The following is a 17,517-nucleotide window of genomic DNA, read 5'->3' on the forward strand; positions in this document are numbered from 1 at the left end:
ACAGAAGCTTAAACCCTAGTTTATGCGCTATTCCGTAAGGGACCGATTAGATCCAAAAGTTTAATGCTATGGTTAGAATTTATTCTTAATACTTTTCTCGTAGTTGCGGATGCTTGTGAGGGGGTAAATCATCAGTAGGAGGTTTGTTCAAGTAAGAACATCACCTAAGCACCGGTCCACCCACATATCAATTTATCAAAGTAGCGAACACAAATCGAACCAACATGATGAAAGTGACTAGATGAAATTCCCGTGTACCGTCAAGAACTTTTTGCTTATTATAAGAGACCATTTTGGCCTGTCCTTTGCCTCAAAAGGATTGGGCTACCTTGCTGCACTTTTGTTACTACTATCATTACTTGCTCATTACAAATTATCTTGCTATCAAACTACTCTGTTATTTACAATTTCAGCACTTGTAGACATTACCTTGCTGAAAACCACTTGTCATTTCCTTCTGCTCCTCGTTGATTCGACACTCCTACTTATCGGAAAGAGCTACAATTGATCCCATATATTTGTGGGTCATCAATGCCTATATAATGATCATTGCCTCACTGGTGCACGTCGGTGCTAAACTAACGGTTTTTAACCCTTTCCGCGACGGCATTTGGAACTGTTGCCAAGTGAGTGTGGGCGATAAGGGGTCCTTCCAACACACGACCCAGAAACCGTCGGGGATAGGGCCCCTACAGGACTCATACTCGTTTCAGCTCCCATTGCCATCATAGTCGGTATTCTGTGGTGCTACGTTTACGATGCGCGGCGCATCACAAACGGTTCACTATTATAGAACCTGTATGATGCGCGGCCCATCACAAACGGTTCACTGTTAAGAAGATTAGCTAATCGTCGTATGAGTGTCGGACAGGATTACGAAATGTCGGACTATCGTAACATCGTCGTACACGACAACTATTGCACACGCTATTCTGTGGTGCAACGTTTACGATGCATATTTCATCAGAAACAGTTCATGGTTGCGAATCGTGTACGATAAGGCAACTAACACAAATGTTTAGTTTTCCTGCACCGTTTGTGATATCGCACACGCTTTGCAAATGGCAACTGTGTGCATGCTTGCACACGTTTCCTCTGTGTGAACCGTCTCGGATTATGGTGCATATCGCAAACATTTGTGTATTACCAACCGTGTGTGCCGTAACAACCTGGAGAGCGTAATTTCACAATAACTTAATTGCTGCTTTTTCAAATTGTACCGGATTTGAATTTGAATTTGAATGTATGCTACAGCTTTATTCATATCCATCAGGTTCAAAGAACCAATGCATTATTTGATTCATAGGTACGTATGTTCAAGAATTACATAAGAACCAAATAAAGAATGATGAACCACAGTTGTATACTTCTACTATTAAAGACGGTAAAGAAAGAGGCGAAATATATTCTGGTTGCTGAACAAGGTGAAGCGGAATGCCCGTATTGTGCCCTCCTCCATGCAGAAGGCACACACGACTCTAGTCCAACCCCTTGTGATGGCCGACAGCCCATCTTCACGGTCTTCATGAAAACATGTAGATAATCATCGTGTTCTGGTAGAAATACTTTAACCTTTGCATGCCCACCAATCATGTAGTTTGAGAGGGCAACCATTGCAAAGAAAAAAGATTCAGACATTGTCATCTAACACAACTCATTATGGGCAGTAAAAAGAAGGCTGAAGAGTTCTTACTTACCATCCTGCAGTTCGTTGTTGTCTTGGATAAAGTGTAAACAAATAGTTTAATTGCCATCTTTGGACCCATTTTACTAACAATCTTTATCAGCTTCCTCACTTGATGTTGGTTCATCGATATCTCATTGCCCCATACGCGGAAAGGGTCGATGCGCGGATCTTTACCAATGACATATGTACCTAAAAGCACCAAGTTAATATTAGAAGCTAAACAACAATTGCGGAATGATGTAGTACAACACTCTTTTAAAATATGTCTATATACATCCGTATGTGGTAGTCCATTTGAAATCTCTAAAAAGACAAACATTTAGGAACAGAGGGAGTATCTTATAACATCCAATATACTCACATATTAGATGAATTAACATCTTATATTATGGGCCGGGCGGAGTTTAGTGCATTCTTACAAATTATCGGCTGATTAACTGTTGTTGTATCCATGGGTTATAGTTAGTTTGAGTTAGTTCGAGCTCAAATAGCCCAAAAGTATATCTAAACATGAGGCTAGTTTGAGCTAGTTGCATCTATAACCCACCCAAAAAACTATTCAACCCAAGAGGTGCTAATTGGAGCTAGTTCTCCTAGTGCATTTATTGTCAATCTAACCCTGCCATCCAAACAACTCTTTGGATGGAGTTAGTTCAGGGTTAGTCATGAGCTAGAAACTAACTCTAACCTCTAGCTAAGTTGAGTATCCAAACAGGGCTATGTTGTTGTTGTTGTTGCTGCTGCTCTTCTACATATATCTAGACATCATTAGAACATTAATGTAACACTCTTCCTTGTTGCTATGTAGCCTAGGATTGCATATTTAGACATTAAGTACAGTGCATGTTGCTTTGTAGCCTCAGATATATTACATATGGCCCTAGTTAACCTAACGATAAATGGGTTGCAGATATATTCAGTTAAAAGTCTGATTCACCGATTAGTAGCTTATCAGCCGCCGGCCTATATGGTACCAGCTACCGATATCCTGAACAGTGAGCAGATATAAGCCATGGGATGAAACTAACCTCGATGGAAAACATCAGTCGTTCCCAAAATTGTGCTGTGTAGGTACATTGAGAAGCATGTTAAGCACAACAGGCTAAACATCAACCAAAATTATCCATGGCAGTCAAAATAATCTCCAAAAGATAGCTTTAGTGTGCAGGTTTAAGCATACTAGTGAAGCAAAACAAGTGGAAAGGTCTGCTAACTGCAACAGGCCTAACATTTAACAACAAGCAAACATAGTCATTCAAACTGGTATTGTGCTGGTCTAAGTACACTGGTTATTGTTAAATAAAAATGGAAAAGTGTGTTAACTACAAGATGCATCAACCAAATGTAGTCATTCATTGTGGTATTGTTGAAACTGGTACTGATGAAATTGAAATGCACAGTTCATACTTGCACATATAGAACATCACGTTGTGAATAACTAGAATAAACAAGGCATACTACGAACAACCAAAGATAGCATTCGAAACTGGACATATGCTAACTACAAACAACCGAACAATCAAAAAACTTTAAAAGAGGCATATGCTAGCTATAACAGGCTTAACAGCAAGCAAATATATGCATTCCTATCGGTATGTTTAAAACTGGATTGATGAAATGTACTGCACAGTAAATAATTGCACATATAGAGCATCACATTGTGAACAACTGAAATAAACAAGGCATACTGCAAACAACTAGATATAGAAGTTAAAACTGGACATATTCTCACTACACTACAAAAGGGACTCGACAAAACAAATCATGGGTTTCCCCCTGTGAAGAGGCACGGAAAAACAAATCATGGGTTTCCTCACTTGTCATAGATGGGCTCGTTCCCGTGGGAAGAGCACGGACCCTGGATGCTCTCCATGTTGTCGCAGATGGGCTCCTTCCCCTTGGAAGAGCACGGGTGTAGGGTGCCCTCCTTGATGTCGCAAACGGGCACTTTCCCCTTGGAAGAGCAGATGGGCTCTTTCCCCTTGGAAGAGTCGGAGAGGGTGCCCTCCTCGTGGTCGCCGTCGACGAGGTCTGACTTGGAAGCTGTGGATCCCAAGCCAGCGTCGCAGAACATGTCCTTCGGAAATGACAAAAGGGGCTCGATGGCGATGTAGAATGGCAAATTGTTGAGAGCGAGCCAGAGGAGATCAGCGGCGGGGACATGGATGAGATCGACGGCGGTTGAACCCGCGGGGTTGGGGTGGGCCACTTAACCTATGACATAGCCCGCCTTAGGCCGTCGATGTCGATGACCTCGATGTCGTAGCCGGCGGCCGAGACATGCCCGCATACTCTAGCCCGCTGCTTGAGTGCCTGCCGCCAGTAATGGTCGTTGGCTTCCTCGGGGACGTCGAGCGAAGTGACCGCTATACACCTCTTTTAGGCCAGTCGCTCCTCGAGCTCCATGGGAAGCGTAGCCGGGCTTAGGCTGCGACGCTCTGGTGTGGGTGATGGGGATGGGGATCTATGGGAAAGGGGGCGTCTGGCAGGCGTCATCTAAGAAACTCAGGGCGGCCTGGGTATGGAGATTGGTGGGTAAGCTGCACGGGCAAACCGGCAGATGTTGACAATAGAGGCCTTGCGGTGGCGACTGCGGCAGTGGCGGCGGGGACCTTGCAAGGGTTTGGAGCGTGGAGGGGGTGTGTGTGTGTGCGCGCACGCCCGAGGAGGTTTTGTTGTGTGTGTGTGTGTGTGTGTGTGGAGGGGGCGCGGGGTGTTTGAGGAAATGACGCGGGTACTGAAAATTTTACTACGCGGGAGTCAAACGCAGGAGTGAAATGCCGGGCTATTGTAAATTTTGATGATAGTGGATCGCACACGGTCCGGAGATAACAACCGTGTGTTATGAAACAAAAAAACCCTCGAGGCAGGCAGATATTTTCTAGGGACGCAGGCGGGATTGGGAACAAGAAACACCGCACACGGTCCGGAGATAAAAAACCATGTGTTATGAAACAGAAAAACCCTCGAGGCGGGTAGATATTTTCTAGGGATGCAGGCGGGATTGGGAACAAGAAACATCGCACACGGTCCGGAGATAACAACCGTGTGTTACGAAACAGAAAAACCCTCGAGGCGGGCAGATATTTTTGAGAGGGGGAGCCTCGTGGAGCCCAATGTATTGTGCGGATGTGTGCGTGACAGGGGCACCGGCGTGGCACACAGTTTGTTTGAGTGAACCGTGTCTGCTGCGTCATCCGACTTGTCTAATGTTCATAAATTTGGCGAAAAATGACGCGGGAGAGGGTCAGAACATGAACACACTTGCATGTGGACCAAATTTATGTATCAAAAGGGTGGGTTGATTTTCAAATACCAAATGCAAATTCGATGTGGCACCTCTCTCACAAAGTGCACGGTATTGCTTGCCCCCACCCCCCTCGTGTCGACACGAAGGGAATCCTAAGCTATGAATGCATGCCCCTCCCCCCAACCAAGGTTCACCTAGCAAAGTGCGAAGTAGCTAGCAGCCCCCCTCCTCCCTTGTGTCGGCATGAAGGGAATGCTAAGCTATGAATGCATGCCCCCCGACCGAGGTTCATTCACCTAGCAAATTGCGAAGTAGCTAGCAACCCACCTCCCTCGTGTCGGCACGAGGGAATCCTAAGCTATGAATGCATGCCCCCCCCCAACCGTGGTTCACCCTAGCAAAGTGCGAAGTAGCTAGCAGCCCCCCTCCCTCGTGTCGGCACGAAGGGAATCATAAGCTATGAATGCATGCCCCCCAATCAAGGTTCACCCTAGCAAAGTGCGAAGTAGCTAGCATCCCCCCTCCCTCGTGTCGGCACGAAGGGAATCCTAAGCTATGAATGCATGCCCCCCAACCGAGGTTCACCTAGCAAAGTGCGAAGTAGCTAGCAGCCCCCCTCCCTCGTGTCTGCATCAACCGGAAAGAAGAAGCGGGGAAAGGGGTAGCAAAGCAACCGTGAGTACTCATCCAAAGTACTCGCAAGCATCAGATCTATGCTAAGTATGCATTGGTATCAAATGGAAGGGTTGTATCTGTGGACTGAACTGCAGAATGCCAGAATAGAGGGGAAGGCCTAGCCTATCAAAGACTAGCAACTTCAAGCATCTCAAAGCATCTTGCAGCATGCAGAAGAGTAAAGAACAGCAGTTTATAATTATCAAACATTTTCTAACATTAACGCCCAGAGATCCTTCCTCGACTCCCTACGAGAAAGCAATCCCGGAGCCACATATCCATCACATGTATCAAGTATCCATTTCTAGTTATATAAGATCCGGATACATGTCCGAACGTCCATTACCGTGGACACGGTATTCAAATATATATCTTCCGTGCAGGGTGCACCACGTTACCCAACACGCTCGATCACTCTGGCTGTACACACCTTTCTGGGGTCAATGCCTGGCCTCGGAATATCAACACGTCGCAACCCTACCTAGGCTCAACAGAGAGGTCCCCGTCGGTCTACATCCTAAGTGCCCCGGGGTCTTGGGCCCATCGCCTGTTGCACTCCGGGTCGTTGCGAGCAGGGTGGATACCAGCACTGCCTCGGATGGCCAGCACGATCCAACCGTGCCGCAGTTCTGAACTGGACGTCTGACAAAGCTTCGACTGATACTGACGTCGAGGCCCATATCTATTCTCGCGTGGTGGTTAGTGCGTAAAGGCCAGAGGCCAACTCAGAACAAATACCCAAACCTGTTAGTGCATTGGGGGCTCGCGGAGACGAGCTGAGACTCAAGATAATGTGACCCCGTCGCCCCGTCTCGTGGACTTACAGCAAGGGCCCAGACTGCCCGGCCGTGCCACGTGGAAAACTCGTGGGTGCTTTACGGGCCCACCCGACTTTCACATCAACTCGCGGGTACCCCTCAGGGCCGACCCGACTTCAACAATGGTCTCAAGTAAAGTCAAGGTAACCGTGTGTCCAAACATCAAGGAGAAAACCCGAGGAATCACCCACGGAGGATTCCACTCGATGTAATCATCAAGGTGAACGTAAGAGGATCCACCCTCGAGGTTCACACTTGAGGTGTTGCACGACAGCCGTATCGAGAATGGTGAAAGAGGAACCACCCTCGTTGACCACAACCGAATAGCTACACTACAGAATTATCATCAGGAGTGTGTTATGAGGGATCACCCTCGGCACTCGATAGTAGCTCTGCAGAGTCGAGCAACTAAAGGGGCGTGATGTGATGTGAGGTGTCGGGCTCTGGTCATTGATCACGTTGATCGAGTCGTCGAAGAGGAAGCAGGGGCAACAAGGACAAAGTGGGGGTCACTGATGGATCACTAACCAACCTATACTAAGCAGTTTAGGATAAGCAGGTAAGTAACAATAAGCAGGTTACAAAAGCAGGCTATGCATTAGAATAGAGCAATCAAAATACAGTAGCAAAATCTAATGCAAGCATGAGAGAATGGAATGGGCGATGTCGGGATGATCAAAGGGGGGGCTTGCCTGGAAACTCCGTTGAAAGGGAAGAAGGGTCGTCGTCGACGTAGTCGATCACAAGGGCATCAGCAGTGGTCTCGGGGTCTACCGGGGAGAAGAGGGGGAAGAAACAGTAAATACATAGCAAACAGATGCATGACAAAGCATAACATGGCAATACGCGATGCAAGGGGTGTTCTAACGCAGTGCTAGGTGATACTGGCGAAGGGAGAAAACATCCAAGAAAGTTTTCCCGGTTCCGGACGTCTGTGAGATAGATGAACCGGAGGGGAAAGGTTTGACGTTTGCTAGGATAGGGACGTGTGGCGGTCGAACGGACCGCGTATTCGGATTCATCTCGTCGTTCTGAGCAACATTCATGTATAAAACTTTTTATCCGAGATACGGTTTATTTTCTAGGATTTTTCAAAGATTTAATAATATTATGAAATTGTTTTAATTATTTAATTCAAATTTAAATAGTGTTGATTCTATTTATACACAGCAGCAGCTAGCCACTGAGTATGACAGGTGGGGTCCAGGGGCCTTGTTTACCAAATCAACATTTGACTATTCAACAGGTGAATAATGCAAGTGGGTCCTACCTGTCAATGACTTATGGGTTAATAAACTATTTTTTCGAGGGTAGGCCAAAGGCGTACCATAGCTTTATAGAAGAGGAGAATGGGTTAATAAAATATTTAAACTAGTTGAATTAGTGGTGAAGGGGTCCCACATGCCATAGTCAGCAACTAAACTATTCTAGTTAATTAGATAAATTAGCTGTAGGGGCTCCACATGTCATAGGGGGTTAGTTAGTCTGATTAGTGCTAAACTAATTAGACCGGCCATATGTATTGGTTGTGCCACGGTTGGGCACAAGGAGCATGAGCTCCATGGCCGGCTAGGAGTTCCTGGTGGCAGCATCGGCAGTAGCGGCCGTAGCAGCAACAGTGGTGAGGAGCAGCATAGTAGCAAGAGCAGCAGCTTGGCAAGAGCAGCAGTGAGCAGCCGCAGCAACAGCAAACAGGCAGCAGTGCCTCGCAACAGCAGCAGAGCAGTAGGTGCGCGCGGCGCATGCGGGCAGCGCGAGTGGCAGCAGCCGGTATGCAGGAGCGGCACCAGTGCAGTGCAAGCGGCTGTAGTAGCGGCGCGGTCAGCAAAGAGCAGCAGCTTAGAGCACGCACACTCGTACGTACACATTCGCGCGAGATCGAATAGGCTTGGGGACAGCAAACGACGACCGGGTCGGGGCAGAGGAAGGGGGATCCGGAGGATTTCCTCACCAGGAGTCCATTGGCGCGCTCGAGGACGGTCGGGGTGGACCGGAGACGAGGTAAACGATGATGGCGGCCGGCGATGCATGCGGCGAAGAAGAGCTCGATCACGAGCGTATGAGGCGGCTCCGCTCGAGTTGATGCTCGGTACGGACGAAGACGGCCACGCTGGACCTCCTGGACGTCCTCCCGCGCGTAGGTGACAACGGTGGCCGCGACAGTGGCGATGGCGCGTTGACGGCAGCTCGTGCACGAGGAACAGAGGAGAAGCGCGAGAGGAGGGGAAATTTTGGGGGCTAGGGTTCCAGAGGGGAGGGAGGCCGCTGGGGGCGCTCTTAACCAACAAGGGGAGCCGCGGGATGCCTGGCACCTGGCCGGGGCGCCATGGATGCCCGCCACGGCTCCCCTGCTCCTGTAGCGTGAGGGGGATGAGTGGGGGTGTTGGTTGGGACTGGTTGTTTAGCTAGATGGGTCAAGTGGCCCGGCGGGAGGGTTTCTCTTTTCTCTTTATTTTCTGCCTTTACTTATTTATTTATTTTTTTCCGCTTTGCTTTTATTTTTAAAAGTATAATAGTTTTATAAAATATAAGACTTGGTCCTTAATTAGCATTGCAGATTTAGACACTGCCTCTAAAAGTATGGAATTTATTTAACAATAGTTTGGATTGTATATATAAATTAAAAGCAATTAAAATATTGTTTGGGACCCCATTTAAATGTTTTTGGGAATTTAAATTATTTTATTAAGTGTTGGTTACACTATGATAATTATTCAGTGAATATTTGCAACCAACCCTACATTTTTTATTTAATGTTTGAAGAAGTAATAATTTCACTTGCTATTTAAATTTGAATTTGACTAACGGTTTGGATCAAAGTGAGGTTTAGAAAATTAATGGCGATGACATGGCACCATTAGTGTGTGGTTACTGTAGCTTAATTATCTGGGTGTCACAATTCTCCTCCACTACAAGAAATCTCGTTCCGAGATTGAAGGGGTGTAGTATGGGGAAAAGACTCGGGAATGACGGAACTCAACATAAGATAGGTACCTGGGGGCTATCTCATTGAGCGTGGCATAGAGGCCTCTCTCGAGTTGAAATTCAAGAAAGTCCTCGAGGGCAAGGTAAGAAGGTGCAATAAGAAGCTTCAACCGGATAGACAAACGTTTAGTACCTGAAACAGACGGTGAAAGGGGTTCAGAGCAATGGGAATAAGTATTGCGTCTGATATCAAAATAGATCACTAGGAAGGTGGCTTGTGATTTACATACGAAGCCAAGCGCGAGGAACAATTTTGGAAAATAGGGATGAACATGAGAGCCAGGTTCCGATCCTATGGAACTGTGGGTTATGGGCCCACCATGTGGGTTAAAAGCAGGAAGGGTGCTAACATTTGCATGGTCATGATAGCAAGGCAGGTCGGAGGATAGCCTGTCAGTTATGTTAGTACCAACGTTGGTACCAAGGGCGAGGGACGAAGAGAACCATTTTCCTGCTCGTTAAGACGAGGCGGACCAATAAGCAAAGTTCTCGTCCATCGGCGGCTACCATAATGTCATCAACCATAGTAATAAGGTCTTACTGACAGAGTTGTACACCGAGGTGTTTACATAAGCAGGAAATTATCACTGCTCAGATATGTTAGGTTACAAGAAAGGTTAAACAAAACAATGGAAAGGAAAGTTTAGACTCGAACCAATTATCGGTGTTCTCGAGTGTCTAACAACTCAGAACCAGTGGAAAATTGGAATCAGCAAGAAATAATAGTTGATGAAGAACTCATAAGAGGCTATGTAGTTCCGTGATATTCTCGAGATACCAGAGGGTAATACTCGAAGGTAGAACCGGACAGAGGTTGGACAGAAGAAAAGATCTGCAGAAGACAAGTACTTTAACTTGTCTGAGAAATGAGATCAAAGAAGAACAATCTGGTCGGAACCACGGTGGCAAAGGACCAAACATAGATACAAGATGAACTTATCAAAAGGGGATTATGATTATTTCAAGAAGCTTCCATGATAAGTTGCACATCGGGTCCATGGGCATGAACGCAAAGGATCAAGGTCGACTCCCACTTCATCAATGCATAACCTATTCACTTCTTATTTTCAACAAAGCCATAGTGTTCAGATTTTATCTAGCATAACACTAGTAGAGTATGACCCGTAGAAGTTTCCGGGTTCACACAGATTGTGGAAGGCATAGGTTCAACCCATCGGGGCATCTTAGGAACCCATACCACAAACTTTAGGAATAAATAACTCAAGCTCAGAAGCATATCATGGTTGACAAAAGCAGGGATACAATTTACCAAAGGCATTATGTATCCGAGGAAAAGCTCAGAAGGTTACTGAATATGAAGGACCCTATTGGATAAAACCCAACAAAGGACCTGGAGGTCCACAATGGATCTGATGTGAGTATCGGTACTCAACCAGAAGAAGAAAGAATGCATGGAGGTCAGGTTATAGAAACAACTGACTAATTCAAAGCTCAAATGCAAAGGAATTATGGTTTCCAAATCGGGGGATCAGAAATAGAGGCTCTGATCAAAGACAAGTAAGGTGAATAGACATAGATCGACAATCAAGCAAGGCTTGATTCATCGAACACCAGCTCATGTCCGGAGTGACGTCTGAACCATGGGAAGGATTTTAACTAGGACTGGTGATCGCAAGCATTCACAAACAAATCGAATCAAATGCTCGAAATCACGATGACAAAGGATGCTAATGAGCATTGCTCGACATACGGAGTAACCATAATGCAAGCAGATAAGTATTTGCCGAGCAATAGTTGGAAAGGATTACCGGAAGATCGGATAGTACTTCAAAGTATGAATCACTTGATCAACTAGGAATCAACAAATCCTTGAAAAGTGTGAGGAATTATTCATAGGGGTATTCATGCGGCAAGGAACTGGAGGGCAGTGCCAGTAAGCATAAAGGATTCTCGGAACATCAGAGAGTATTTCAGGACATCTTGTAATAACAAGGGCAGCTGGGGATGAAGGTATGAACGACAATGTAGATAGTTACCCATAAGGATTTTTCGGTGGTAGGGATCGCAACGGCGAAGGGCACAAGGGTCTAGGGAAAACATCGGAGAGTATCTTCAGAATCTCCTAGTGCACCAAGCAATCATCTGGAGTGAGGGGCTCTCCGGGAGAAAGTATTTACGAGAACCTAGAGTTATTGTTAGCAAAACCATTTAACCCGAATAGAAGAGAGATCAGATTCCCAGAGTATAGACGAGGAATAAAAGATCCTAATACCACCCAATGGCGACGTGGGACCGTAAGCCACACAACCATGTTAGTAAAACAGTTTTTCAAAGACTAGACTCAACTTCGGCCAAGGAGTTGGAAAGGGGGATCCTACAGGCAGTCGGCTCTGATACCAACTTGCCTCGGGGCCTTGGGGCCATCGCCCGTTGCACTCCGGGTCGTTGCGAGCAAGGTGGATACCAGCACCACCTCGGATGGCTAGCATGATCCAACCGTGCCGCAGTGCTGAACTGGACGTCTGACAAAGCTTCGGCTGATACTGCGACGTCGAGGCCCATATCTATTCTCGCGTGGTGGTTAGTGCGTAAAGGCCAGAGGCCAACTCAGAACAAATACCCAAACCTGTTAGTGCATTGGGGGCTCGCGGAGACGAGCAGAGACTCGCGATAATGTGACGCCGTCGCCCCGTCTCGTGGCCTTATGGCAAGGGCCCAGACTACCCGGCCGTGCCACATGGAAAACTCGCCGGTGCTCTACGAGCCCGCCCGACTTTCACATCAACTCGCGGGTACCCCTCAGGGACGATCCGACTTCTACAATGGTCTCAGGTAAAGTCAAGGTAACCGTGTGTCCAAACATCAAGGGGAAAACCCGAGGAATCACCCACGGAGGATTCCACTCGATGTAATCATCAAGGTGAACGTAAGAGGATCCACCCTCGAGGTTCATACTTGAGGTCTTGCACGATAGCCGTATCGGGAATGGTGAAAGAGGAACCACCCTCGTTGACCACTACCGAATAACTACACTACAGAATTATCATTAGCAGTGCGTTATGAGGGATCACCCTCGGCACTCGATAGTAGCTCTACTGTGTCGAGCAACTAAAGGGGCGTGATGTGATGTGAGGTGTCGGGCTTTGGTCATCGATCACGTTGATCGAGTCGTCAAAGAGGAAGCAGGGGCAACAAGGACAAAGTGGGGGTCATTGATGGATCACTAACCAACCTATACTAAGCAGTTTAGGATAAGCAGGTAAGTAACAATAAGCAGGTTACAAAAGCAGGCTATGTGTTAGAATAGGAGCAATCAAATACAATAGCAAAATCTAATGCAAGCATGAGATAATGGAATGGGCGATATCGGGATGATCAAAGGGGGGGCTTGCCTGGAAACTCCGATGAAAGGGAAGAAGGGTCGTTGTCGACGTAGTCGATCACAAGGGCATCAGCAGCGGTCTCGGGGTCTACCGGGGAGAAGAGGGGGAAGAAATAGTAAATACATAGCAAACAGATGCATGACAAAGCATAACATGGCAATACGCGATGCAAGGGGTGTTCTAACGCAGTGCTAGGTGATACTGGCGAAGGGGCAAAACATCCAGGAAAGTTTTCCCGGTTTCGGATGTGTGTCAGACAGATGAACCGGAGGGGAAAGGTTTGACGTTTTCTAGGATAGGGACGCGTGGCGGGTGAACGGTCTGCGTATTCGGATTCGTCTCGTCGTTCTGAGCAACTTTCATGTATAAAACTTTTTCATCCGAGATACGGTTTATTTTTTAAGATTTTTCAAAGATTTAATAATATTATGAAATTGTTTTAATTATTTAATTCGAATTTAAATAGTGCTGATTCTATTTATACACAGCAGCAGCTAGCCACTGAGTATGACAGGTGGGGTCCAGGGGCCTTGTTGAGCAAATCAACATTTGTCTAGTCAATAGGTGAATAGTGCAAGTGGGTCCTACCTGTCAATGACTTATGGGTTAATAAACTATTTAAACTAGTTGAATTAGTGGTGGAGGGGTCCCACATGCCATAGTCAGCAACTAAACTATTCTAGTTAATTAGATAAATTAGCTGCAGGGGCTCCACATGTCATAGGGGGTTAGTTAGTCTGATTAGTGCTAAACTAATTGGACCGGCCATATGTATTGGTTGTGCCACGGTTGGGCACAAGGAGCATGAGCTCCATGGCCGGCTAGGAGTTCCTGGTGGCAGCATCGGCAGTAGTGGCCGTAGCAGCCAAGGCAACAGCAGTGGTGAGGAGAAGCATAGTAGCAGGAGCAGCAGCTTGGCAAGAGCAGCAGTGAGCAGCCGCAGCAACAGCAAGCAGGCAGCAGCGCCTCACAACAGCAGCAGAGCAGCAGGTGCGTGCGGCGCATGCGGGCAGCGCGAGCGGCAGCAGCCGGTACGCAGGAGCGGCACCAGTGCAGCGCAAGCGGCTGTAGTAGTGGTGCGGTCAGCAAAGAGCAGCAGCTTAGAGCAAGCACACTCGTACGTACACGTTGGCGCGAGATCGGATAGGCTTGGGGACAGCAAACGACGACCGGGTCGGGGCAGAGGAAGGGGGATCCGGAGGATTTCCTCACCACGAGTCCATTGGTGCGCTCGGGGACGGTCGGGGTGGACCGGAGACGAGGTAAACGATGATGGCGGCCGGCGATGCACGCGGCGAAGATGAGCTCGATGGCGAGCGTATGAGGCGGCTCCGCTCGAGTTGATGCTCGGGACGGATGAAGACGGCCACGCTGGACCTCCTGGACGTCCTCCCGCGCGTAGGGGACGACGGTGGCCGCGTCAGCGGCGATGGCGCGTTGACGGCACCTCGTGCACGAGGAACACAGGAGAAGCGCGAGAGGAGGAGGGGAAATTTTGGGGGCTAGGGTTTCAGAGGGGAGGGAGGCCGCTGGGGGCGCTCTTGACCAATAGGGGGAGCCGCGGGATGCCTGGCACCTGGCCGGGGCGCCATGGATGCCCGCCACGGCTCCCCTGCTCCTGTAGCGTGAGGAGGGGGATGAGTGGGGGTGTGGGTTGGGCTGGTTGTTTAGCTAGATGGGCCAAGTGGCCCGGGGGGAGGGTTTCTCTTTTCTCTTTATTTTCTGCCTTTACTTATTTATTTATTTATTTCCGCTTTGCTTTTATTTTTAAAAGTATACTAGTTTTATAAAATATAAGACTTGGTCCTTAATTAGCATTGCAGATTTAGACACTGCCTCTAAAAGTATGGAATTTATTTAACAATAGTTTGGATTGTATATATAAATTAAAATATTGTTTGCGCCCCCCATTTAAATGTTTCTGGGAATTTAAATTATTTTATTAAGTGTTGGTTACACTATGATAATTATTCAGTGAATATTTGCAACCAACCCTACATTTTTAATTTAATGTTTGAAGAAGTAATAATTTCACTTTATATTTAAATTTGAATTTGACTAACGGTTTGGATCAAAGTGAGGTTTAGAAAATTAATGGCGATGACATGGCACCATTAGTGTGTGGTTACTGTAGCTTAATTATCTGGGTGTCACACCATGCGACCCCGGAGATGGGCTAGCTCGCGAATAATCACGCAAGTAGCTAGTTCCCGAAGACAACCACTACATGCGTGTGGCCCAAACATATGTAGGAGAGGTATGTTCTTGAGTAACAACGGAACAATTTTGATGTGGCACCGTGATTTCGAACTAGAAATCCCCACACTGAGTGAGGGTTGGGTTGACGATGCATATGTATGTTACACCACACTTCAGGGCAACGACGGGGATTCATGCATGCATGCGTGCATAGTATATGCGCTCAAACTTAAGGTCTGAATCTCACAATGACCTATACTACGATAACACGAACCAAATGAAGAATCCGCCATGGTAACCTGTCTTATTGTTGGTCAAGGTGATCATGGATGTCCACGCGGGCCCACGAATATATAGGCTTGTCGCCGATAACCACGCGAGGGAGTGTATCGTTCGAAGGCAACCACTACATGCATATGTATGGAGGTGATGCGTGGATGCATGTTTAAATACAGAACATTGATGTGGCGCGTGTGTCACAAATCGTACACTAGCTCCCCACACAGTGCAAGATCGGTTCTTGATGTGTCGTTGTACTAGCCACTTCAACTCGATGGGGGGGGGATTCATGCGTACACATGCATGTGTGTGTGCTCAAACTGTATCATGCATGTCATCCCAGAGCTAAAATAATAATCCCCTCCAAAGTCAAATTAACCTCTCTTGTTGTCAGGCAAAAAGTAGGGATGGACCAAGCGGGCCCACAGATGGAAAGCATTGATATCGCTGATAACCGCTTAAGTGGGTGCGAAATGACAACCACCACCGTTTTGCATGTGGGCCAAACATATATATGTTGAATACCCAAAATGCACAACTTTGATGTGCCACATGCCTTAAAAACCGTAAACCATGCACCCACACAGAGCGATGTTCATCAAGCGTACTACATATGATGGCCCCCTTCCCCCCTCTTCACTACATACTATATGCTCCTGCCATAATATATGTACAACCCAAAAGAATCCTCATCGATGGTGAAATTAATTAACCTCTCCCGATGTAGGTAAGTGATGCATGCATGCATCGACGATGGCCTCGTGGGCCCACAGATGGAAGCGTCACACGTGAGTGTCCTAGCTAGGATATGCATGTGGCCCAAAAAGGTGTTGTGTGATGTTTGAATAGCCAATTTTACAATTTTGATGTGGCACGTGCCTCGGAAACCAAAAAATCCCGACACTGAGTGAGGTGTACTTGTTCACGGACGCGTACATATAGTATATGTGCTAGTCCCCTCCCACCTCTTCGACACGTACTATATACCACCATAACACAAACAAAAAAGATTCTACCTTGCTGGTCAAATCAACCTCACTACCGGCTGTTCGTCAAAGTGATGGACGACGACCTCGCGGGCCCACAGAAAGCGTCACACGCGAGTATCGAGTGTCGTATAGGACAACCATCGACTGCATGTGGCCAAAACATGTATGTATGAAAGGGTTGTGTAATGTTTTAAATAACGATTTCACGACTCTGATGTGGCACCGGCCTGCCTAACAAAACGGCCAACCCACACGGTGGCTCACAAATCGTAGTGTACTGCGAGCCACCCGCCACCCCCAAACGCACACACCCACACACACACACCACGAATCCATCGCAACTACGATGCATGTTAAATTAATTATCCCGCGGTGAACATATATGTTACCAAAGGAGGGACGTTTTAATTTTGAAAAAATCACAGAGATCATTAAGACATTTTAGTACATTAATTGATTGATTTTCTACGGGTATAATGTCACGCCCAATATGCGACTCTATCCTAAAGGAACTCGAAGGTCCCACCAAGGATAGAACCGCATATTGATACGCTTTTGCAAGATGGATATCGTTACATCGTACCATTACATAATAGTTGGGGAAACATACAAAGCATACAAAGGCCACATGAATACATCAAACATCATACATGAGAACAACATCCGACTACGGATGAAACACAAACATAAGATCAAACGACATCCACCCTGCTAGCCCAGACTGCCGACCAGGAACCTAACCCAAGAACGAAGAAGAAGAACTCCAAAACAAGTAAACATTGCTCTCACGTCATGATCATCGCATTACCTGCACCTGTAACTGTTGTTGTGGTAATCTGTGAGCCACGAGGACTCAGCAATCCCATTACCATGGGTATCAAGACTTGCAAAGCTTAATGGGTAGGAAAGGATAAGTGGTGAGGTTGCAGCAAGCGACTAAGCATTGTATGATGGCTAACTTACGAGTACAAGAGTAAGATGAGAATCTACGCAAACGGTAGCAACTAGTAATGATTAAGAAGTGATCCTGAACTACTTACGTTCAAACATAACCCAACCGTGTTATCCTCTCGAACTTCCCCGAAAAGAGACAATCACGGTTACGCACGCGGTTGGTGTATTTTAATTGAGTTTACTTCAAGTCCTCTACAACCGGATATTAAAAAATTCCCATCTGCCACATAACCGCGGGAAAAACTCTAGAAAGTTTAAACCCTGTAGGGGTGTCCCAACTTAGCACATGACAAGCTCATGATCCCCAGAGACAATCCTCCATCGCGGGACCCTCCGA

The 17,517-nt window shown here is 46.9% G+C and overlaps 1 long non-coding RNA gene across 2 annotated transcripts; it reads right to left on the reverse strand.

Annotated features, from left to right (window-relative positions):
• Positions 1-1,274: 1,274 nt before the first annotated feature.
• On the reverse strand, positions 1,275-8,788 carry LOC141025623 (uncharacterized). 2 transcript variants are annotated; one of them, XR_012187737.1, is made up of 5 exons: positions 8,382-8,788; positions 7,123-7,200; positions 2,716-2,750; positions 1,698-1,876; positions 1,275-1,572 (listed from the first exon to the last, which is right to left on the reverse strand). It is a non-coding gene; the product is annotated as an uncharacterized lncRNA (long non-coding RNA). The 2 variants fall into 2 exon arrangements; XR_012187736.1 differs by lacking the exon at positions 1,275-1,572 and having other exon boundaries at positions 1,611-1,876; positions 8,382-8,665.
• Between the last annotated feature and the right edge of the window lie 8,729 nt (positions 8,789-17,517).

Source organism: Aegilops tauschii, chromosome 6 (genome assembly GCF_002575655.3).
Source record: "Aegilops tauschii subsp. strangulata cultivar AL8/78 chromosome 6, Aet v6.0, whole genome shotgun sequence".
NCBI lineage: Eukaryota > Viridiplantae > Streptophyta > Magnoliopsida > Poales > Poaceae > Aegilops > Aegilops tauschii.